At 45.5% G+C, this 24,601-nt stretch overlaps 1 pseudogene; it reads left to right on the top strand.

Moving 5' to 3' along the window:
- The window catches only part of LOC124014551, a 181,734-nt pseudogene that overhangs the window by 38,316 nt on the left and 118,817 nt on the right, over positions 1–24,601 (top strand).

Below are 24,601 nucleotides of genomic sequence, written 5' to 3'. Positions count from 1 at the left end.
CTGCCCGCTGCTCTCCCTCTGTCACACGGTGCCCCAAAGTCCTGCCCGCTACTCTCCCTCTGTCACGTGGTGCCCCACAGTCCTGCCCCACAGTCCTGCCCGCTGCTCTCCCTCTGTCACGCGGTGCCCCACAGTCCTGCCCGCTGCTCTCCCTCTATCACGCGGTGCCCCACAGTCCTGCCCGCTGCTCTCCCTCTGTCACGCGGTGCCCCAAAGTCCTGCCCGCTACTCTCCCTCTGTCACGTGGTGCCCCACAGTCCTGCCCCACAGTCCTGCCCGCTGCTCTCCCTCTGTCACTCGGTGCCCCACAGTCCTGCCCGCTGCTCTCCCTCTGTCACGCGGTGCCCCACAGTCCTGCCCCACAGTCCTGCCCCACAGTCCTGCCCGCTGCTCTCCCTCTGTCACGCGGTGCCCCACAGTCCTGCCCGCTGCTCTCCCTCTGTCATGCGGTGCCCCACAGTCCTGCCCCACAGTCCTGCCCGCTGCTCTCCCTCTGTCACGTGGTGCCCCACAGTCCTGCCCGCTGCTCTCCCTCTGTCACGTGGTGCCCCACAGTCCTGCCCCACAGTCCTGCCCGCTGCTCTCCCTCTGTCACGCGGTGCCCCACAGTCCTGCCCGCTGCTCTCCCTCTGGGGTTCTGGGACATAGAAGCTAGTGCCTTCCTCTCTCCCTCTGTTCTGTCTTTTGTCTGGTGTGTGGTTGCCGTGGTGTGTGGTTGCTGGGCTTACGCTGGGCTGTGGGTCACTCCTCGATGTTCCCAGATCACACCTCAAACACGATACGTGCACAATTCATGAGGTCGGGGCAACAGGGCTTGTCTCTGAGATGTTTTATTCATGGGGAGCACCGGCACAGTTCCTGCTATGCTATGCCTGCTACCACCATGCGCCTCTACCTACCTGCTTCTTCCTCTCCAAAATGGAGCCTGGCGCCTCTACCTACCTGCTCCTTCCTCTCCAAAATGGAGCCTGGCACCTGAGTCATAGCCAGAATGCCTCCACAAAGCTGTAAAAAAATATTATAATATTGTTTTACACAGTATAGATATTTATAAATGTTTCTAAATTTCATCATGTTTTCTGAGTTGCACCAGAATAATGAGTTACTGCTCAGGATTGTGGACTTCAATTCCTGGTTTGGTATACCACTGTTGCAGCATGGGTTGTGTTCTGCTGCTTTTCAGGTTTTTAGGCCATATATTTCCCCAAACGTCTCCAGTATGCTGGTTTGTTAGCTGGTTTGTTAGGATTTATGACCCTCTTTTTTTTAGAGTGGACAGACGGCACATCATTACTCTCCAATCTCCTTTTCCTACGCAGTGTTTCTCCTAGGAGTTTTTTCAGCAAAGGTGGGTGGTAGGGAGGGGGGGTTGGTTGCTCTTTGCTGAGGAGATATTTTGTTTGTAGAACGAATGTGTTATGGTCCATTCAGGTGACTTTAAAAAAAATACATTCTACTCCAAAATGCATGAAAATACAATTATGTTGACAACATCAGAAATATGGTATCCATGAGTTCATTTGACTCTGGGTAAGTAGAAAAGGGGCTTAGTTGCAAAAAATTCGTACACTATCCCTTTAAAAGTGTGTCTCGGCAGAATGCACACATGCAAAGAACACACACAAAACAGTACAACAACACTGCATCTTTCCCCACACAACGGCCTCCCCTTCCTCCTTGCCCTTCTCCCGTCCCCCACCTCCTCTCGTCCCCCACCTTCTCCCGTTTCCCACCTTCTCCCGTCCCCCACCTTCTCCCGTCCCCCACCTTCTCCCGTCCCCCCACCTTCTCCCGTCCCCCACCTTCTCTCGTCCCCCACCTTCTCCCGTCCCCCACCTTCTCTCGTCCCCCACCTTCTCCCGTCCCCCACCTTCTCTCGTCCCCCACCTTCTCCCGTCCCCCACCTTCTCCCGTTTCCCACCTTCTCTCGTCCCCCACCTTCTCCCATCTCCCACCTTCTCCCTTTTCCCACCTTCTCCCGTCCCCCACCTTCTCCCGTCCCCTACCTTCTTCCGTCCCCCCACCTTCTCTCGTCCCCCACCTTCTCTCACCCCCCACCTTCTCCCGTCCACCACCTTCTCCCGTCCCCCACCTTCTCCCGTCCCCCACCTTCTCCCGTTTCCCACCTTCTCCCGTCCCCCACCTTCCCCGTCCCCCACCTTCCCCCACCTTCTCCCGTCCCCCACCTTCTCTCGTCCCCCACCGTCTCTCGTCCCCCACCTCCTCCCGTCCCCCACCTCCTCCCGTCCCCCACCTCCTCCCGTCCCCCACCTTCTCCCGTCCCCACCTTTTCCCGTCCCCCACCTTCTCCCGTCCCCCACCTTCTCTCTTCCCCACCTTCTCTTCCCCCCGTCCCCCACCTTCTCCCGTCCTCCACCTTCTCCCGTCCCCCACCTTCTCCCGTCCCCCCACCTCCCCCACCTCCTCCCGTCCCCCACCTTCTCCCATCCCCCACCTTCTCTCGTCCCCCACCTCCTCTCGTCCCCCACCTTCTCTCTTCCCCACCTCCTCTCTTCCCCCACCTCCTCCCGTCCCCCACCTTCCCCGTCCCCCACCTTCTCCCGTCCCCCACCTCCTCTCGTCCCCCACCTTCTCTCTTCCCATCTCCCCTCTCCCCCTGCCACCTCAGTGCCTGTTCTCAGCAGGCAGATTAATATAGCTTCTGTCTGGGCATATGGGCCTGACCTCACACACTTCAGTTCATATTTCTGTGTCTTTCAGATGCCCCTCCCTGTCTAGGGCGTCTTGCAGCGCTAGCACTTTTACTTAGTTTCACCCATTAATACGGCTTTCTCTTTACAGTCTCCCTCGTAGGAACAGAACAGCATTTCAGCTGGGGCCTGACCCTTTATCCGACGACCTGGGACCACCAGCCACGCTGTCCATCATACTGCCACGGAGATAATAGAACGCATACAGTACATTCACACGTCTTGTGCTCGGCTTAGAAAAGCTTCTTTCTTTTTTGTTGCAATTGGAACAAATCATCTGTATAAGCTTACCGTTGTTGTACACGACTACAGTAGAAACATAGTGTACAGTCATTCCCTCCTACTCTAGTCTTTATACGCTATGGAACTACAGTAGAAACATAGTGTACAGTCATTCCCTCCTACTCTAGTCAATTATACGCTATGGAACTACAGTAGAAACATAGTGTACAGTCATTCCCTCCTACTCTAGTCTTTATACGCTATGGAACTACAGTAGAAACATTGTGTACAGTCATTCCCTCCTACTCTAGTCTTTATACGCTATGGAACTACAGTAGAAACATAGTGTACAGTCTTATGTCATTCCCTCCTACTCTAGTCTTTATACGCTATTGAACTACAGTAGAAACATAGTGTACAGTCATTCCCTCCTACTCTAGTCTTTATACGCTATTGAACTACAGTAGAAACATAGTGTACAGTCATTCCCTCCTACTCTAGTCTTTATACGCTATGGAACTACAGTAGAAACATAGTGTACAGTCATTCCCTCCTACTCTAGTCTTTATACGCTATTGAACTACAGTAGAAACATAGTGTACAGTCATTCCCTCCTACTCTAGTCTTTATACTCTATTGAACTACAGTAGAAACATAGTGTACAGTCATTCCCTCCTACTCTAGTCTTTATACTCTATTGAACTACAGTAGAAACATAGTGTACAGTCATTCCCTCCTACTCTAGTCTTTATACGCTATGGAACTACAGTAGAAACATAGTGTACAGTCTTATGTCATTCCCTCCTACTCTAGTCTTTATACTCTATTGAACTACAGTAGAAACATAGTGTACAGTCATTCCCTCCTACTCTAGTCTTTATACGCTATGGAACTACAGTAGAAACATAGTGTACAGTCTTATGTCATTCCCTCCTACTCTAGTCTTTATACTCTATTGAACTACAGTAGAAACATAGTGTACAGTCATTCCCTCCTACTCTAGTCTTTATACTCTATTGAACTACAGTAGAAACATAGTGTACAGTCATTCCCTCCTACTCTAGTCTTTATACGCTATTGAACTACAGTAGAAACATAGTGTACAGTCATTCCCTCCTACTCTAGTCTTTATACGCTATGGAACTACAGTAGAAACATAGTGTACAGTCATTCCCTCCTACTCTAGTCTTTATACGCTATTGAACTACAGTAGAAACATAATGTACAGTCATTCCCTCCTACTCTAGTCTTTATACGCTATGGAACTACAGTAGAAACATAGTGTACAGTCTTATGTCATTCCCTCCTACTCTAGTCTTTATACTCTATTGAACTACAGTAGAAACATAGTGTACAGTCATTCCCTCCTACTCTAGTCTTTATACGCTATTGAACTACAGTAGAAACATAGTGTACAGTCATTCCCTCCTACTCTAGTCTTTATACGCTATGGAACTACAGTAGAAACATAGTGTACAGTCATTCCCTCCTACTCTAGTCTTTATACGCTATTGAACTACAGTAGAAACATAGTGTACAGTCATTCCCTCCTACTCTAGTCTTTATACGCTATGGAACTACAGTAGAAACATAGTGTACAGTCTTATGTCATTCCCTCCTACTCTAGTCTTTATACTCTATTGAACTACAGTAGAAACATAGTGTACAGTCATTCCCTCCTACTCTAGTCTTTATACGCTATGGAACTACAGTAGAAACATAGTGTACAGTCATTCCCTCCTACTCTAGTCTTTATACGCTATTGAACTACAGTAGAAACATAGTGTACAGTCATTCCCTCCTACTCTAGTCTTTATACGCTATGGAACTACAGTAGAAACATAGTGTACAGTCTTATGTCATTCCCTCCTACTCTAGTCTTTATACTCTATTGAACTACAGTAGAAACATAGTGTACAGTCATTCCCTCCTACTCTAGTCTTTATACGCTATGGAACTACAGTAGAAACATAGTGTACAGTCATTCCCTCCTACTCTAGTCTTTATACGCTATTGAACTACAGTAGAAACATAGTGTACAGTCATTCCCTCCTACTCTAGTCTTTATACGCTATGGAACTACAGTAGAAACATAGTGTACAGTCTTATGTCATTCCCTCCTACTCTAGTCTTTATACTCTATTGAACTACAGTAGAAACATAGTGTACAGTCATTCCCTCCTACTCTAGTCTTTATACGCTATGGAACTACAGTAGAAACATAGTGTACAGTCTTATGTCATTCCCTCCTACTCTAGTCTTTATACGCCATGGAACTACAGTAGAAACATAGTATACTGTCTTCCCCTGCTGCTCTAGTCTTTATACGCTATGGAACTACAGTTCAGGAATGAGCAGCAAAATTATTCCGGGTGACATCGATGTTATCCATAAAAGATCCATTTGAGGATACTTCAATTCCCATGTGTGGCTCTGTAAATTATACTTAATTTACCCATTCGTTTCGAGGAATATAGGCCTACTGTATATAGGATGTGGTCTATGAATAGACGGATCGTAGCAAGTTTCTTTTCCACATAACTTCTGTCTTACTCCAGGGCACAGTCTCATCACATTTCAGAAATGAAATAATAAAATCTCCATTACTGAGAGGTGAGCTGAGTCAGTGCCCGCTCCGCGCTCTCCCTGTCTCCCCATGGTCTTGTTTGAGACGCCTGGACCATTCCTCTCTCTCTCTCACTCTTTCTCTCTCTCTCTCACACTCTTTTCTCTCTATCTCTATCTCCAGATTGAATGTGCTCCTCCAGCAGTCGATTTCTGCTGAGGAACCCTGAGGAGCCCAATTAAACTGGGTGTAGTGAGTCTGCAATGGTGCTGTAGGTCTATTGGTGTTTCTCCTATATTCTCAACAACAGAATGCATAGCATGCACTTAGTCAATTTGCAAAGACATTTGTTGTTAGCCTCATCTGGCATGTATGAGCCCCCTTTTCCCCTCGTGGTCCACTGTAGCTCAGTTGGTAGAGCATAGTGCTTGCTATGCCAAGATAGCGGGTTCAATTCATAGGACCACCCATACTTAAAGTGTATGCACACATGACTGTTACTTTGGATTAAAGCATCTGTGAACTGGCATTTACAATTGTTACTAGTGCATGTAGGCTATAAAACAACTCTCAAAGTCTGCTCACAACATAGTATAAAAGCTCAATGAGATGTTTCATATTTTATGGCTCATGCAATATGAAGACCAAGTCACGGATTATTGTGGTATTATTGTTTTATTATTATAGTATTATTATAGTATTATGGTATTATTGTGGTACCCAGTCTCGCTCCAGTCTTGCTCTCTCTCTGAGAACCAGTCTCTCTCTGATTCCCAGTCTCTCTCTGAGACCCAGTCTCTCTCTGAGTTCCAGTCTCTCTCTGAGACCCAGTCTCTCTCTGAGACCCAGTCTCTCTCTGAGTCCCAGTCTCTCTCTGAGACCCAGTCTCTCTCTGAGTCCCAGTCTCTCTCTGAGTCCCAGTCTCTCTCTGAGACCCAGTCTCTCTCTGAGTCCCAGTCTCTCTCTGAGACCCAGTCTCTCTCTGAGACCCAGTCTCTCTCTGATTCCCAGTCTCTCTCTGAGACCCAGTCTCTCTCTGAGTTCCAGTCTCTCTCTGAGACCCAGTCTCTCTCTGAGACCCAGTCTCTCTCTGAGTCCCAGTCTCTCTCTGAGACCCAGTCTCTCTCTGAGTCCCAGTCTCTCTCTGAGTCCCAGTCTCTCTCTGAGACCCAGTCTCTCTCTGAGTCCCAGTCTCTCTCTGAGACCCAGTCTCTCTCTGAGACCCAGTCTCTCTCTGAGTCCCAGTCTCTCTCTGAGACCCAGTCTCTCTCTGAGTCCCAGTCTCTCTCTGAGACCCAGTCTCTCTCTGAGTCCCAGTCTCTCTCTGAGACCCAGTCTCTCTCTGAGTCCCAGTCTCTCTCTGAGACCCAGTCTCTCTCTGAGACCCAGTCTCTCTCTGAGTCCCAGTCTCTCTCTGAGACCCAGTCTCTCTCTGAGTCCCAGTCTCTCTCTCTCCAGTCTCTCTCTGAGACCCAGTCTCTCTCTGAGTCCCAGTCTCTCTCTGAGACCCAGTCTCTCTCTGAGACCCCCTGAGTCCCAGTCTCTCTGATTCCCAGTCTCTCTCTGAGACCCAGTCTCTCTCTGAGACCCAGTCTCTCTCTGAGTCCCAGTCTCTCTCTGAGTTCCAGTCTCTCTCTGAGTCCCAGTCTCTCTCTGAGACCCAGTCTCTCTCTGAGTCCCAGTCTCTCTCTGAGACCCAGTCTCTCTCTGAGACCCAGTCTCTCTCTGAGTCCCAGTCTCTCTCTGAGTTCCAGTCTCTCTCTGAGACCCAGTCTCTCTCTGAGTCCCAGTCTCTCTCTGAGTCCCAGTCTCTCTCTGAGACCCAGTCTCTCTCTGAGTCCCAGTCTCTCTCTGAGACCCAGTCTCTTTCTGAGACCCAGTCTGTAAATCTCTTAACTGTGAGCACAGTCTAGGAGAGACATCACCTGAGCTACCCTATATACATTATTTTTTATCTGTGTTCAAATGCCGCATTGTGGTTGGCTGTTGTTGAAGTCTTCAAAGGTTGATTGATTGGTTTTATTTGACAGTTTTAAAAAAGTACATATCTATCAGGGTCGGGACGATACCAATATCGCAATACTCGTTAGTATCGTGGCAAGGAAACAAACAAAACAAAAAAACGTATTTCACTTCTTTATGAAAACAGCCCTAATGTTGGAAACAAACATTATGTTGTCATCCAGATTCACATTCATTTATTTTCCTAAGCTATAACACACAATATTTTACATACAGCAAGTCTTTAAAAGGACCAACGTTTTTAAAGGACCAAATATTGCGATATTGTGGTATCGTCACAGCCCTAATATAGGCTACACGCAGTACATACATTAAAAACTAGTTAGGGATAACACAATAAAGTCAGTGTCTTATTTCCTTTGTGGTCCCTTATGTTGCATGGTGCAATACATTACATAGAGAAAACTATTGCCAGATCACTAAATCCCTTCTAAGGATAGTAAACGAAATAACGAACCAGCCTCACTAATAAACCAGCCCCACTAATAAACCAGCCCCACTAATAAACCAGCCCCACTAATAAACCAGCCTCACTAATAAACCAGCCCCACTAATAAACCAGCCCCACTAATAAACCAGCCTCACTAATAAACCAGCCCCACTAATAAACCAGCCCCACTAATAAAGCAGCCTCACTAATAAACCAGCCCCACTAATAAACCAGCCCCACTAATAAACCAGCCTCACGAATAAACCAGCCCCACTAATAAAACAGCCCCACTAATAAACCAGCCCCACTAATAAACCAGCCCCACTAATAAACCAGCTCCACTAATAAACCAGCCCCACTAATAAACCAGCCCCACTAATAAACCAGCCCCACTAATAAACCAGCCCGACTAATAAACCAGCCCCATTAATAAACCAGCCCCATTAATAAACCAGCCCCACTAATAAACCAGCCCCACTAATAAACCAGCCCCATTAATAAACCAGCTCCACTAGGGGGTTCAACTCTTGAATATAGCCTCGTTATTGTTATTTTGTCTTAAATGTAAAAACCCTTAGATTGTTAGGAAAGGGCTCATACGTAAGCATTTCACAGTAAAGTCTACACCTGTTGTATTCGGTGCATGTGGCACATTTGATTTGATTTTGAACTCAAATCTTTTGACGTTGATTTTATTCGATTAGATTGACTGGCTCTGGCACCTTCGGTGCCGTCAGGATGGTTCAGCGTCTTAACACCTAGCTGAGTGGGTTGCAGACAGACCTGCCCCGGCTTGCATACCATCCTGGAGGTTTTGGTATTGAGATCGACCAATTGGCAGCTAGAACCTCCAACAGTTCAGCCCTCCGTGCCTCGAATGCCAACCAGGGTTCATTACAACATTTTGCTAAATGTCTCTTGCCCTTGATCGCTTTACCACGATGTCCTGGTATGTCTGGCAGAATACTAATAACGCTTGACTCCAGTTGAATTCCTGTTCATTATCTGTAAAATTTCCATTTACTTGTTAATTGCACTGGCTTTTCACACCCTCCCCCAGGATGAGAGAAGTGTTTCATGTAAAAGAGAGACTATTTGCCCTCGTATTTTATTCTGTCTTGGTTTGTATTGGTCGGTGGTTCTGTGTTAACTGTCTGAGTGGGTATGAACTCCTCTGTGAGTGGCATGTTGTGACCCATTTGCAAACAGGAGCAGGAAGGAAAGAGAAGACTTGTACTGTAACTGCTACTTAAAGGATGATAGAGAAACATTTAGAAAAGTAAATACAAAGACAAAAAGACCAAACGTCTCATCTGAAAAGGGAATAGCGTATATACCTAGTAGGTGAGATTGGTTTCTTTGCAGCGTTTAATGCTCTCTCTCTCTCTCTGTGTTAAAATATGCAGCTTTTTGATATTGCGTGTTATCTAAAGCAATTCACGTTTGAAGGCCTTTTATTATGGGTTCATTTTGTCCTGTAAGTCATTTGGTTGGTATTGTCACTGCAGGTCAACTGTCGGCTATAACCTTCATATAATGTACTTAGTCACATTGAAATTGATGATTCAGAACTGAAGGTAATGTCAGGAGGTATGTGAAGGGAAGGTAATGTGAACTGAAGGTAATGTGATCTGAAGGTAATGTGATCTGAAGGTAATGTGAACTGAAGGTAATGTGAGGAGGTATGTGAACTGAAGGTAATGTGAACTGAAGGTAATGTGAACAGGTATGTGAACTGAAGGTAATGTGAACAGGTATGTGAACTGAAGGTAATGTGAACTGAAGGTAATGTGAACAGGTATGTGAACTGAAGGTAATGTGAGGAGGTAATGTGAACTGAAGGTAATGTGAGGAGGTATGTGAACTGAAGGTAATGTGACAAGGTATGTGAACTGAAGGTAATGTGAACTGAAGGTAATGTGAGGAGGTATGTGACCTGAAGGTAATGTGAACTGAAGGTAATGTGAGGAGGTATGTGAACTGAAGGTAATGTGAACTGAAGGTAATGTGAGGAGGTATGTGAACTGAAGGTAATGTGAACTGAGGGTAATGTGAACTGAAGGTAATGTGAACTGAAGGTAATGTGAGGAGGTAATGTGAACTGAAGGTAATGTGAACTGAAGGTAATGTGAGGAGGTAATGTGAACTGAAGGTAATGTGAACTGAAGGTAATGTGAGGAGGTATGTGAACTGAAGGTAATGTGAGGAGGTAATGTGAACTGAAGGTAATGTGAGGAGGTATGTGAACTGAAGGTAATGTGAGGAGGTAATGTGAACTGAAGGTAATGTGAACTGAAGGTAATGTGAGGAGGTATGTGAACTGAAGGTAATGTGAGGAGGTATGTGAACTGAAGGTAATGTGAACTGAGGGTAATGTGAACTGAAGGTAATGTGAACTGAAGGTAATGTGAACTGAAGGTAATGTGAGGAGGTAATGTGAACTGAAGGTAATGTGAACTGAAGGTAATGTGAGGAGGTATGTGAACTGAAGGTAATGTGAACTGAAGGTAATGTGAGGAGGTATGTGAACTGAAGGTAATGTGAGGAGGTATGTGAACTGAATGTTATCTTGGGCTAAAGTGGTATTGTTATCTTGGGCTAAAGTGGTACTGCTGAAAGGCATGTATATTTTATTTCACTTATTGACAGAGTTGGACCCCACACTACCTTCTTTGTCATGTCAGGAGAGATAATATGATCTAGTGTATGTTGTGAGAACATTGTGTTGTATGATTCAGATGATAATACCCACACGTAATGAACTGTGATTTATCATCCATCTTCTGTCGTCACTCGATTTAGTACTTGTCAACGCCATTATACTGTCTCTGACTACGGCTATATAACTAGTACCCTGGTGGAGAAAATATGATTGATTTATGGATTCATTTACCTGCCGCCTGCCCTGTTGCAATTAACATGCATCTTGCTGAGAGGATATTCTCTCCACTAATGCAGTGTGATGTGATGGCCGTGGGCAGCGGCCTGACTGCCTGCCTGCCTGTCACCATGGTACAAGCCATTAATCAGGCAGCTTTGGCGGGCAAGCCAGGCTAAGGGGCAGGACGCTAACCTCCGCCATGTTTTCATTAGTGCACGGACACAGCTGTTAGGAAGGGCTGCTGGGGGAGACGGGTCAGAGGTCCCATTGTCACTCCTTTCCCAGTGTAATACATTCTCAGGTTGCCGCGGTGACACTGCTTTTCACTGTCTTCATCCCCTTTATACTTAGGACTATAGGCAATGATACTCTGAGGCCTGGGCAACGATACTCTGAGTCCTGGGCAATGATACTCTGAGGCCTGGGCAATGCTACTCTGAGGCCTGGAGAATGATACTCTGAGTCCTGGGCAATGATACTCTGAGGCCTGGGCAATGCTACTCTGAGGCCTGGAGAATGATACTCTGAGTCCTGGGCAATGATACTCTGTGGCAGTAATGGCCAACTGGAAAGTCAGCATGTGTGCATCGTAGTAGGCTGAAATCATATTTAACACAGCCAAAATGGGGATCAACCCATCAAATACATCAAACATATCCTTTGATGTTATCCTTATAATCACCCCTCAGTTTCTCTGTTAATATGAGACATATATACACAGTATATTTAATATATTATGTTCAGAACAAACCATCACTCTAGGTGTTTATTTCACTTTACACAGGTGGGAGATTATTGGAGTGAATTGAAGGTTGATTATTAGTGGGCTGTGTGTTGATCTCAGCATCGAGCCATCATTTGATATTGACTGGTGGGGGAGACAGGCTCGTCAGCCCACTTTATCAGCACTATTCCAGGTGAGGAATGCCGATATACAATCATCATGGCTATGAAAAGCAGGCTGTTGCCTTGAGCAGGTTTCACAGTTGACCTTGACTGCCTGTAAAGCCCAATGTTAGACTGATCCCAAATGTAAAGACTGACAGAGACACGTTGAGGTAGGGCCTTGAGTTATGAGATGTACACATGCCTCCTACAGTTTGTTTTTGCTACTAACCATTTTTTCCCCCTCACACAGCCTCACGTTTTCTCTCACTCTGTCATTCTATTCCTTTCTCACCCCATTAAATGATTTCTGAGCTGACGCTGTCATTTGAACCAAACCGGTGAATTAAGAATTGAGTGAGGCTTGACACCTACTTCGAAGGAGCGCTCTTTTCCTTTAAAACCAAGAGTCAATTTAACAAACATCTTTTACATGTTTCCTACTTATTTTCTACTAGTTTTTCCCCAGACCTTTCCCATCCTTGGCGTTCTCAAGTAGTCGGTGGTTGGTTGAAAGACGAGCTGTGGAGAGCCGTTTAGTGTTACTGTCAGTGTACTCCTGCTAGGATTGATCAGACCCCATGAAGACCTTACCTCAGGAGATGAAACTCTTTAATTGGTAGATATCCACCATTGATCTACTCACTGCTTCTCAAACTGAGGAGAGGAGAAGAAACTGTCATCTTTTTTGTGTGGAAGTGAATAAATCAAATCAAATTGTATTTGTCACATGCGCCGAATACAACAGGTGTAGTAGACCTTACAGTGAAATGCTTACTTACAAGCCCTTAACCAACAATGCAGTTTAAGAAAATAGAGTTAAGAAGATATTTACTAAATAAACAAAACAAAAAAGTAACAAAAATAAAAGAACAATAACGAGGCTACGTACAGGGAGTAGCGGTACCGAGTCACTATTACAGAATAGGAGGAAGATGGAGTTTAGGATGTGTGGTGATTTGATGTGCTGCGGGGGGAGGGGCTGTCGAAGTGGAAAGGGAGAGATCAGTAAGAGTTATAGCTTCCCTCAGTTGTTGGAGGTGAGACGGGGGGGGGGGTCGTTTTGGGCTTTCCTCCCCATCCGGCCTGGAGATGTGGAAGGAGATCTGAGAGGAGAGTGCTTCTGGGTTTAATGTGGGGAAGCAGCTTGTGAGAGCTTCTGACCGGCATCAAAGCACCACGGTCAACTGTCTTCCACTTTCATCCCCATCCCATCTGCCTCCTCGTGGACCTCCCCTGGCCCGCCGCCCACCTGGCGCAGGGCACTGGCTTGGCACTGTGGTCTGCCCATAGCCAGGCCGGGCACCGGACACAGCCCACAGAGTCAGACTGCCTCTCTGACTGTAAAGAGGGCAAGGAGGTGCCGAGGGAGAGATACTGTTAAAACAGACTGACTCAACTACACTATTTTACTAAAGCTTCGTAATGGTATATTTTACAGTACGTTGTTTTAGGTAGAAAAGAGACTGACGACAACGAAAAAGCAGTTCATTCTTATTCTCTCTAAGCACTAACGACGATAATGACCATCATCAGATGCCGGGTAGGAGTCTGGAAGGAGATGTGAAACGATCTTTATATTCCGTATGCATTTAGCTGTATAATTCGTTGTCTCAAGACCAATTTGAAGTGTGAATAAGTTTTAAGAATAAGAAAAATCAATGCATGTAAATGACGGGTGAATAATTGCTGCTGGAATGTAGAGGAGCACTTCATTGCTCCAGATGTCTCATTATGTTCAGAAAGCCACTGTTCACTCCAACGCAATTTACACATTCTATTGGTAATAGAGACCACGTAGCAGCTGATTCTAACTCTCTGTGTCCTCTCTTTCTCTCCATCGCTGTAGGCATTTCCTGTTTAAAACACCGTCCGGGACCACTCCCCTGTTCAGCAGCTCGTCTCCAGGGTACCCGCTGACATCTGGGACCGTCTACTCCCCCCCGCCGCGGCTGCTACCCAGAAACACCTTCTCCAGGAGCTCCTTCAAGCTGAAGAAACCCTCCAAGTACTGCAGCTGGAAATGTGCTGCCTTGTCGGCCATCGCTGCTGCCGTCCTGCTGGTCGTGCTGCTCTCCTACTTCATAGGTAGGCTACAATACAGCACAATACAGAACAATACAATACAGTACAATACAGAACAATACAATACAGTACAATACAGTACAATACAGTACAATACAGTACAATACAGTACAGTACAATACAGTTCAATACAGTACAATACAGTACAATACAGTACAATACAGTACAGTACAATACAGTACAATACAGTTCAATACAATACAGTACAATACAGTACAATACAGTACAATACAGCACAATACAGCACAATACAGTTCAATACAGTACAGTACAATATAGTACAATACAGCACAATACAGAACAATACAGAACAGTACAATACAGTACAGTACAATACAGAACAGAACAATACAATACAGAACAGTACAATACAGCACAAAACAGCACAATACAATACAATACAGCACAATACAATACAATACAATACAGCACAATACAATACAGAACAATACAGCACAATGCAATACAATATAGTACAATACAGTACAATACAGAACAATACAGCACAATACAATACAATACAATACAGTACAATACAGCACAATGCAATACAGTACAATACAGCACAATGCAATACAATACAATACAGCACAATACAGCACAATACAGAACAATACAGAACAGTACAATACAATACAATACAGTACAATACAGAACAGTACAATACAATACAGTACAATACAGAACAGTACAATACAGCACAATGCAATACAATACAATATATTACAATACAGCACAATACAGAACAATACAGTACAATACAGAACAATACAGTACAATACAGAACAGTACAATACAATACAATACAGTACAATACAGAACAGTACAATACAGCACAATACAATACAGCACAATATCAAATCAAAATCAAATCAAATTGATTTATATAGCCCTTCGTACATCAGCTGATATCTCAAAGTGCTGTACAGAAACCCAGCCTAAAAACCCAAACAGCAAGCAATGCAGGTGTAGAAGCACGGTGGCTAGGAAAAACTCCCTAGAAAGGCCAAAACCTAGGAAGAAACCTAGAGAGGAACCAGGCTATGTGGGGTGGCCAGTCCTCTTCTGGAGATTATAACAGAACATGGCCAAGATGTTCAAATGTTCATAAATGACCTGCATGGTTGAATAATAACAAGGCAGAACAGTTGAAACTGGAGCAGCAGCACAGTCAGGTGGACCGGGGACAGCAAGGAGTCATCATGTCAGGTAGTCCTGGGGCACGGTCCTAGGGCTCAGGTCCTCCCGAGAGAGAGAAAGAAAGAGAATTAGAGAGAGCATATGTGGGGTGGCCAGTCCTCTTCTGGCTGTGCCGGGTGGAGATTATAACAGAACATGGCCAAGATGTTCAAATGTTCATAAATGACCAGCATGGTCGAATAATAGTAAGGCAGAACAGTTGAAACTGGAGCAGCAGCATGGCCAGGTGGACTGGGGACAGCAAGGAGTCATCATGTCAGGTAGTCCTGGGGCATGGTCCTAGGGCTCAGGTCCTCCGAGAGAGAGAAAGAAAGAAGGAGAGAATTAGAGAATGCACACTTAGATTCACACAGGACACCGAATAGGACAGGAGAAGTACTCCAGATATAACAAACTGACCCTAGCCCCCCGACACATAAACTACTGCAGCATAAATACTGGAGGCTGAGATAGGAGGGGTCAGGAGACACTGTGGCCCCATCCGAGGACACCCCCGGACAGGGCCAAACAGTAAGGATATAATCCCACCCACTTTGCCAAAGCACAGCCCCCACACCACTAGAGGGACATTTTCAACCACCAACTTGCCATCCTGAGACAAGGCTGAGTATAGCCCACAAAGATCTCCGCCATGGCACAACCCAAGAGGGGGGGGGGGGCGCCAACCCAGACAGGATGACCACATCAGTGAATCAACCCACTCAGGTGACGCACCCCTTCGAGGGACGGCATGAGAGAGCTCCAGTAAGCCAGTGACTCAGCCCCTGTAATAGGGTTAGAGGCAGAGAATCCCAGTGGAAAGAGGGGAACCGGCCAGGCAGAGACAGCAAGGGCGGTTCGTTGCTCCAGAGCCTTTCCGTTCAGTAGGGCCTGTTATCATTGACGTTGAACTGGACTGTGTGTTTTCAGGCAGTAGGGCCTGTTATCATTCACTATGAACTGGACTGTGTGTTTACAGGCAGTAGGGCCTGTTATCATTCACTATGAACTGGACTGTGTGTTTACAGGCAGTAGGGCCTGTTATCATTCACTATGAACTGGACTGTGTGTTTACAGGCAGTAGGGCCTGTTATCGTTCACTATGACCTGGACTGTGTGTTTACAGGCAGTAGGGCCTGTTATCATTCACTGTGAACTGGACTGTGTGTTTACAGGCAGTAGGGCCTGTTATCGTTCACTATGACCTGGACTGTGTGTTTACAGGCAGTAGGGCCTGTTATCATTCACTGTGAACTGTACTGTGTGTTTACAGGCAGTAGGGCCTGTTATCATTCACTATGACCTGGACTGTGTGTTTACAGGCAGTAGGGCCTATTATCATTCACTATGACCTGGACTGTGTGTTTACAGGCAGTAGGGCCTGTTATCATTCACTGTGACCTGGACTGTGTGTTTACAGGCAGTAGCAACAGCGTGTCTACATCATTAGAACGAACACATTCGCCAAAAGCCACAAAATACACCTGAATGGATCTTTGCAAATATGTAAATACCACCGGGAGAGATCTTACATTTGGGAACTTTACAGTCCAATTGATCAAACAACCATGTACAGGTCGGCCATCAACAAAAATAAGATCAACAACTAATGGTAGCCAAAGCGAGATGAGCTATAAATCTAACAAGAGAACATTAGATAGACCCTCTCAAACTATTTCAGCTAAGTTAGTTGGAATGCCAAAATTGCACTGATAAACGATGGGGAATAAGTAGCCTGCTTGTCCTTCTGCAGTTTGCCTGTCAAAACATGCTTGTCCCAACCCACATTTTGACAACTGAATGGGAACCCATTTGATCGATGCCAAATACATTTGATTGACAACTTAAGGTGTGTTTGTAAATTGCCTCCAGTGTGTCAGTGCGTGCTCTGGGTCGTTTGTAAATTGCCTCCAGTGTGTCAGTGCGTGCTCTGGGTCGTTTGTAAATTGCCTCCAGTGTGTCAGTGCGTGCTCTGGGTCGTTTGTAAATTGCCTCCAGTGTGTCAGTGTGTGCTCAAGGTCGTTTGTAAATTGCCTCCAGTGTGTCAGTGCGTGCTCTGGTGCGTTTGTAAATTGCCTCCAGTGTGTCAGTGTGTGCTCTGGTGCGTTTGTAAATTGCCTCCAGTGTGTCAGTGTGTGCTCTGGGTCGTTTGTAAATTGCCTCCAGTGTGTCAGTGTGTGCTCAAGGTCGTTTGTAAATTGCCTCCAGTGTGTCAGTGCGTGCTCTGGTGCGTTTGTAAATTGCCTCCAGTGTGTCAGTGTGTGCTCTGGTGCGTTTGTAAATTGCCTCCAGTGTGTCAGTGTGTGCTCAAGGTCGTTTGTAAATTGCCTCCAGTGTGTCAGTGTGTGCTCAGGGTCGTTTGTAAATTGCCTCCAGTGTGTCAGTGCGTGCTCTGGGTCGTTTGTAAATTGCCTCCAGTGTGTCAGTGTGTGCTCTGGGTCGTTTGTAAATTGCCTCCAGTGTGTCAGTGTGTGCTCTGGGTCGTTTGTAAATTTCCTCCAGTGTGTCAGTGTGTGCTCTGGGTCGTTTGTAAATTGAAAGCATTGTCAGATTGTCTGAGTGCCCACTGCAGAATTGACACTGGAAGTAGGGTGGCCAAGAAGTAGGGTTGACCTGAGCGTTATTCACAACGGCAGTCAAGCACCCAAGCTAACTTGCTAAAGTCTAGACTTCCAGACACAAATGAGAGAACACCTCACTCTGACCATTTTAATCGCCCTAAACAGAGCTGGTGAGACTGTTTCCATGTTATCAACATCGTTAGTGACGAACTGTGCTGCCGGCAACAATTGAATAACTTTTTTTTGCAGATGTTTACTGACATCGGTCATATTCAACAGGTGTTGCATGTTCGTAAATTCATCAGTTATTCTGCCCTCTGGCACACAGATGAGAGTGCTCTGAAATCGGAGTTGATAGCCAGAGTGAATTTACGAATGCCAGGGAAATGCTGACTGGATAACAGTTGTTCAAGTTCAGCATAGCTAGCAAGCTAACTAGCAAAGCGCTTCACATTTCTTGCTAGCTAACTATAGCAAAGCGCTTCACTTTTCTTGCTAGCTAACTATAGCAAAGCGCTTCACATTTCTTGCTAGCTAACTATAGCAAAGCGCTTCACATTTCTTGCTAGCTAACTATAGCAAAGCGCTTCACATTTCTTGCTAGCTAACTATAGCAAAGCGCTTCACTTTTCTTGCTAGCTAACTAGCAAAGCGCTTCACTTTTCTTGCTAGCTAACTAGCAAAGCGATTCACATTTCTTGCTAGCTAACTAGCAAAGCGATTCACATTTCTTGCTAGCTAACTAAATGACATCTGCATCTCTAGTTGTAGCCACCAAAAAAACGAACGTCGGTCACTTACCCATCCAATGACATGACATCCTCCCAGCAGGTAGCTAGCTAATGTGTTTTTAGCTTGATAAATAAATAGCTACATAAATAGATACGCTAGCCAATTAGCCATGACTGACTTGTGATCCCAACCCACATTGCTAGTTGGATTGTATTGACATTCCCAGCCTTAGTTACATTCGTCCCTTTTTGTCCAGCATATTGAGTCGTTGAGACTGGAACAGTGCATCCCAATTGGAGGCAGGAAACAATGTACCAGGCCAGCTGGGATTTACAACCTGATAGCAATATTTCTGGGACTACCAAGAAATGTATTGGTGAATTATATTAATTATTTATTAAACTGCATCCCTCTATTCTGGGATGACAATGCGTTATCATTGAGGTGCGTGAATTGGACCATAAGTCTGTCATGCCTGAGCATTCAAAATGTACTTTTTGGTGTAGGGAAAATGTATAGGAGTAAAAGAAAAAGTATGTATTTTCTTTAGGAATGTGTAAAAGTTGTCTAGAATATAGATACACCCACAAAAACATTTACATTTTGAGTCATTTAAGCAGATGATTTCATACAGCACAACTTACAGTGAAGGAGTACATACATTTTCATACTGGTCTCACGTGGGAATCAAACCCACAACTATGGCATTGCAAGCACTATGCTCTACCAACTGAGCTAATACTTTCAAGTACATAAGTACTTTAAGGTGTTTTTTACTTAAGTACTTTATAGTATTTTAACCGAAGTACTTTACACCAGTGATCTGTTATCAGATTGGCTTGGCGCATTTAACCTGTTTGGGAATGAACTAGAAAATATTATTATTATTAGTCAATGGTATGGTTGACTGGCATAACTTTAAGCCTATCTCTCCAATGACATTAAAATTCATAAATACTTGACAGGGCAAAGCAAATGGTTAAAAGCACATATATCATAATTAGCTTGGCCTTTGACATACAATGGATCAATACGGGCCTGGGTGCATATTATGTTGGCTGTTATATTATGTAATATTTATTTATGTATGACCCAGATTAAGTACTTAGAAAGAATATGAACACTCACAGCCTACTCTAGCCGTACTCCATGATCGATTTCATCACATAATATTTAGTATTTGCATTTTGTTTTGTGAGGTAATGATGTATAGTCTAGAAGGAGGTGTCTCAGGCAGTGTTCAGGTCTGACATGGTGATTGTGAGTCATCGTAGCATGGCGGGGTGCAGTGAGCTGTGCTGTTAGCTCCACACACCAGGCTGAGAGAGAGAGAGAGAGAGAGAGAGCCGACTGCTCCCCAAGCCATGCTCTTTTGAGGACTGTGGACATGGTTGATACTGAGGCGTATAGCGGTAGCCGTATTGAGGGAGGGAGGGAGAGAGAGAGAGAGAGAGAGAGAGAGAGAGAGAGAGAGAGAGAGAGAGAGAGAGAGGGGGGGGGACGGCCAGCCAGGAAAGAGAGAGAGAGAGAGAGAGAGAGAGAGAGAGAGAGAGAGAGAGAGAGAGAGAGAGAGAGGGAGAGAGAGAGAGAGCCCACTGCAGGAGTGGCACAGGCTGGGAAATGAGAGCGAAAACCTCAAAGGGGCTTTGATGAGCCGATCAAGAGCCTTACTGTGGTCACATAATAACAGCTAAGGCCGATCTCTGTGTGGAGGAATGCTGTAGGAATATCTACACACAGATACTATGTCCCGTGTGCCAGTTTCTCTACGGGAGACTGTAGTGGTATTGAGAGCTGGCTGAATGTGCTGTATTAAGGGCTCTGTGTGGTAGGAATAGAGAGCTGTGTGGCCAAGGCTATGCGGTAGTGTGGTTTTATTTAGACCTCACCCTTATCATAGGGCTTCACTGTTTGGAATTGCAATGCTTGTGGACATATTTATTCACTGTGATATTCCGTTGACACACTTGTCCTTTTCAAAGCTGAAGACACACAGGAGGGAGGGAGGGAGGGAGGGAGGGATAGAGAGAGGGAGGGAGGGATAGAGAGAGGGAGGGAGGGATAGAGAGAGGGAGGGAGGGAGGGAGGGAGGGATAGAGAGAGGGAGGGAGGGAGGGAGGGAGGGAGGGAGGGAGGGAGGGAGGGAGGGAGGGAGGGAGGGAGGGAGGGATAGAGAGAGGGAGGGAGGGAGGGAGGGAGGGATAGAGGAGGGAGGGAGGGAGGGAGGGAGGGAGGGAGGGAGGGATGGCTCATTGACTTTGCGCAGCCGTGGGTAGAGGCTGGCTGTCTGTGTGCAGAGGTGAAACTCCCCCATTACCTGTGGGATTATGTTCGCATGGTGTGGCACTCAGGCACACAGAGGGAGGCATTGGCCACCGCTCAGCAGACAGAGCACCTCATATCCTCTGCGCCGGTCAGGGCTCTACAGTCTGAGCGGTTCTGATCCAGCCTTTCGAGCCATGCCAATACTCAGCTGGCCCGGACCTCTGAGCAGAACCGACCCCTGTGCGTGTGCACAAACTGCAGAAAGAAATGTGGTCGTGGCTTTTTTACAAGCAAACAAAACTGGGCCGCTGAGCTCTCCACTACAGACACAGACACCGCCACCGCCACAGACACAGACACAGACACAGACACAGACACAGACACAGACACAGACACAGACACAGACAAAGACACAGACACAGACACAGACACAGACAAAGACACAGACAAAGACACAGACACAGACACAGACACAGACACAGACACAGAAACAGACACAGACACAGACACAGAATCCGCTGAGAGAGGGAGGCCCAGACTCTTCCTGGGAAATCTGCATTTAATGCATTTGGAAACACAGCAGCCAGGCAAATATAGGCTATTTATGTTTCCCTCTTTCAAAAAATGATGTTGTCTGTTCATTTTAGTGTCCAGAACCGGTGTCTGAGGAGAGCTTCCTTCAGAGACTCAAGACAAAGAATATGCCCTGAAAGAGTTGAATGTCAGTATACATGGCATGCCTCTTAATGAGCCAATCACATGGCCGTTGTTACACCATGAAGGACTGACACCCACCAATTGTTCTCATATCTCTCCGCACGTCCATTCCTCTAAGGACACACTTTATATTCCTTGTGTTTTGTTTGGAAACACACTCGTTCACAGACCTACCGTATCCAAGGGGCTGAGAGGTTTACAGTTGCTAGGACACAGATGAGGTGAGCAGGCCTGATGCAAGCCGAGCAGATTTGGCATCATCGTGCTAGGTGGAAGCCATGCTACTGCCTCACTTGCTCGCTCGCTCTCTCTTGCTCTCTCTCTTGCTCTCTCCCTCGCTCGCTCGCTCGCTCTCTCTCTCTTGCTCTCTCCCTCCCTCGCTCGCTCGCACTCCTTAAAGGACAGCGGGCCTAATTTACACTAATTGGTGAAAGAGGATGAAAGGAGCGAGATAAATGATGAGTACACAGCCTTTTGATTGGTTCTGCTCTCCTGGTTAGATGAGCTGGACTGGACCTGGAGCTGCCACTACAGGGGCTTTCATTAGGCATGACATGAAACCAAGAAAGATGGTGATTGACACTGAAATCAACCCAATGACTGATACACAGAAATCAACCCAATGACTGATACACAGAAATCAACCCAATGACTGATACACAGAAATCAACCTAATGACTGATACACAGAAATCAACCTAATGACTGATACACAGAAATCAACCCAATGACTGATACAACGGGATTCTACTGAGTATGTTTAGAGTATGTTTAGTATGTTTAGAGTATGTTTAGTATGTTTAGAGTATGTTTAGAGTATGTTTAGTATGTTTAGTATGTTTAGAGTATGTTTAGAGTATGTTTAGTATGTTTAGTATGTTTAGTATGTTTAGAGTATGTTTAGTATGTTTAGTATGTTTAGAGTATGTTTTAGAGTATGTTTAGAGTATGTTTAGTATGTTTAGAGTATGTTTAGTATGTTTAGTATGTTTAGAGTATGTTTAGTATGTTTAGTATGTTTAGAGTTTAACCAACTGACAAGTATGTTTAAGTATGTTTAGCGTTTAGAGTACGCATGCAGTATGTTTACAGTACACACAGTACACACACAACACACACACACACACACACACACACACACACACACACACACACACACACACACACACACACACACACACACACACACACACACACACACACACACACACACACACACACACACACACACATTCTTCACCCCCTCTCTCTGTATATCAGTGATGGAGCAGGGTTGGCAGGGGTCACCTTTATGTGTGTGTTCTAAAGGCTTTCAGTGGTCATCGTTAATGACGGGCCATGTGAGACTGGTGACAGACGTCCTCTGCCCTGCGTGGCTGTCCTCTCTGGGCGCTGCCAGCGCTCCGTCAACACGCCCACTCTGTCACTGTGTTTATTTTTATCTCTGTCCCCCGAGCCTTTGGAGACGTTGACCTTCATGCCTTACAAAACTTTTAGAGTCATGTCCGGAATGAATCCGGTGTACACCGGCGAGAGCCCAACCTGAAATTCCTTCCCTTCCTGTTTCAGAGACGAAGCTCTGAATGAAAATATTCCTGATGCAGCCGGCCATAGATGGGTTTCTATACAACGTACACACTTTAAACAAGAGCAAAACTATCTACAATCCCGACTACTAACCTCTTCCCAGTAACTCAAGCTGACACTCGAAATTCTGCCTCTGGCATATAGAAATTACAAGATGTAGTTCCATTCCACTTCATTCCTCTCCCTAGAAACAAATGCCAGCCTGCATAGTAATGCCACGTTCAGGTCTATTTCTGTTTCAGAGCAGAGAGCGCTGGCAATGCTGCTGGAATGGCCAGCCACTATTGGTAAACTTGGCCGGTTAATCACATACAGTATGAGCTAAACAGAGCTGCAGCTGTGGGGAGTATGAAGGGAGGCATAGTATGTGGCCTGATTCTAGTTGCACTGTACAGTTGAAGTCGGAAGTTTACATACACTTAGGTTGGAGTCATTAGAACTCGTTTTTCAACCACTCCACAAATTTCTTGTTAACGAACTAAAGTTTTGGCAAGTCGGTGAGGACATTTACTTTGTGCATGACACCAAGTAATTTTCCCAACAATTGTTTACAGACAATTGTGGCAAAATGGCTGAAGGACAACAAAGTCAAGGTATTGGAGTGGCCATCACAAAGTCCTGACCTCAATTCTATAGAAAACTTGTAGGCAGAACTGAAAAAGTGTGTGCGAGCAAGGAGGCCTACAAACCTGACTCAGTTACACCAGCTCTGTCAGGAGGAATGGGCCAAAATTCACCCAACTTATAGTGGGAAGCTTGTGAAAGGCTACCTGAAACGTTTAAGTCAAGTTAAACAATTTAAAGGCAATGCTACCAAATACACTCAATTAGTATGTCAATTTTTGACCCACTGGGAATGTGATGAAAGAAATAAAAGCTGAAATAAATCATTCTCTCTACTATTATTCTGACATTTCACATTCTTAAAATAAAGTGGTGATCCTAAGACAGGGAATTTTTACTTGGATTAAATGTCAGGAATTGTGAATGTATTTGGCTAAGGTGGATGTAACCTTCCGACTTCAACTGTTTTGACAAAATGTGGACACCCTTTTCAAATGAATGGATTCGGCAATTTCAGCCACACCCGTTGCTGACAGATGTATCACATAGCCATGCAATCTCCATAGACAAACATTTACAGTAGAATTTACAGTAGAATGGCCTTACTGATCTGACTTGACAACAAGTCAGACAACAAGTCGTCAAATTTCTGCCCGGCTAGATATGACCCGGTCAACTGTAAGTGCTGTTATTATGAAATGGAAACAACGGCTAAGCTGTGAAGTGGTAGGCCGCACAAGTTCACAGAACGGGACCGCCGAGTGCTGAAGCACGTCGCGCTTTAAAAAATCATCTGGTGCAACACTCACTACTGAGTTCCAAACTATCTCTGGAAGCAACGTCGGCACAAGAACCATTCGTCACGAACTTCATGAAATGGGTTTCCATGGCCGAGCAGCCGCACACAAGCCTAAGGTCACTATGCGCAATGCCAAGCGTCGGCTGGAGCTCGTTGCCATTGGACTGGTAACACGTTCTCTGGAGTGATGAATCACGCTTCACCATCTGGCAGTCAGATGGACTAATCTGGGTTTGGCGGATGCCAGGAGAACGCTACCTGCCTCAATGCATAGTGCCAACCGTAATGTTTGGGGGAGGAGGAATAATGGTTTGGGCTGTTTTTCATGATTCGGGCTAGGTACATTAGTTCCAGTGAAGGGAAATCTTAATGCTACAGCATACAATGACATTCTAG

Source organism: Oncorhynchus gorbuscha, linkage group LG02 (genome assembly GCF_021184085.1).
Source record: "Oncorhynchus gorbuscha isolate QuinsamMale2020 ecotype Even-year linkage group LG02, OgorEven_v1.0, whole genome shotgun sequence".
Lineage (NCBI taxonomy): Eukaryota > Metazoa > Chordata > Actinopteri > Salmoniformes > Salmonidae > Oncorhynchus > Oncorhynchus gorbuscha.
The sequence above is the reverse complement of the archived record's forward strand: the minus strand, read 5'-3'. Positions and strand labels throughout refer to the sequence as shown.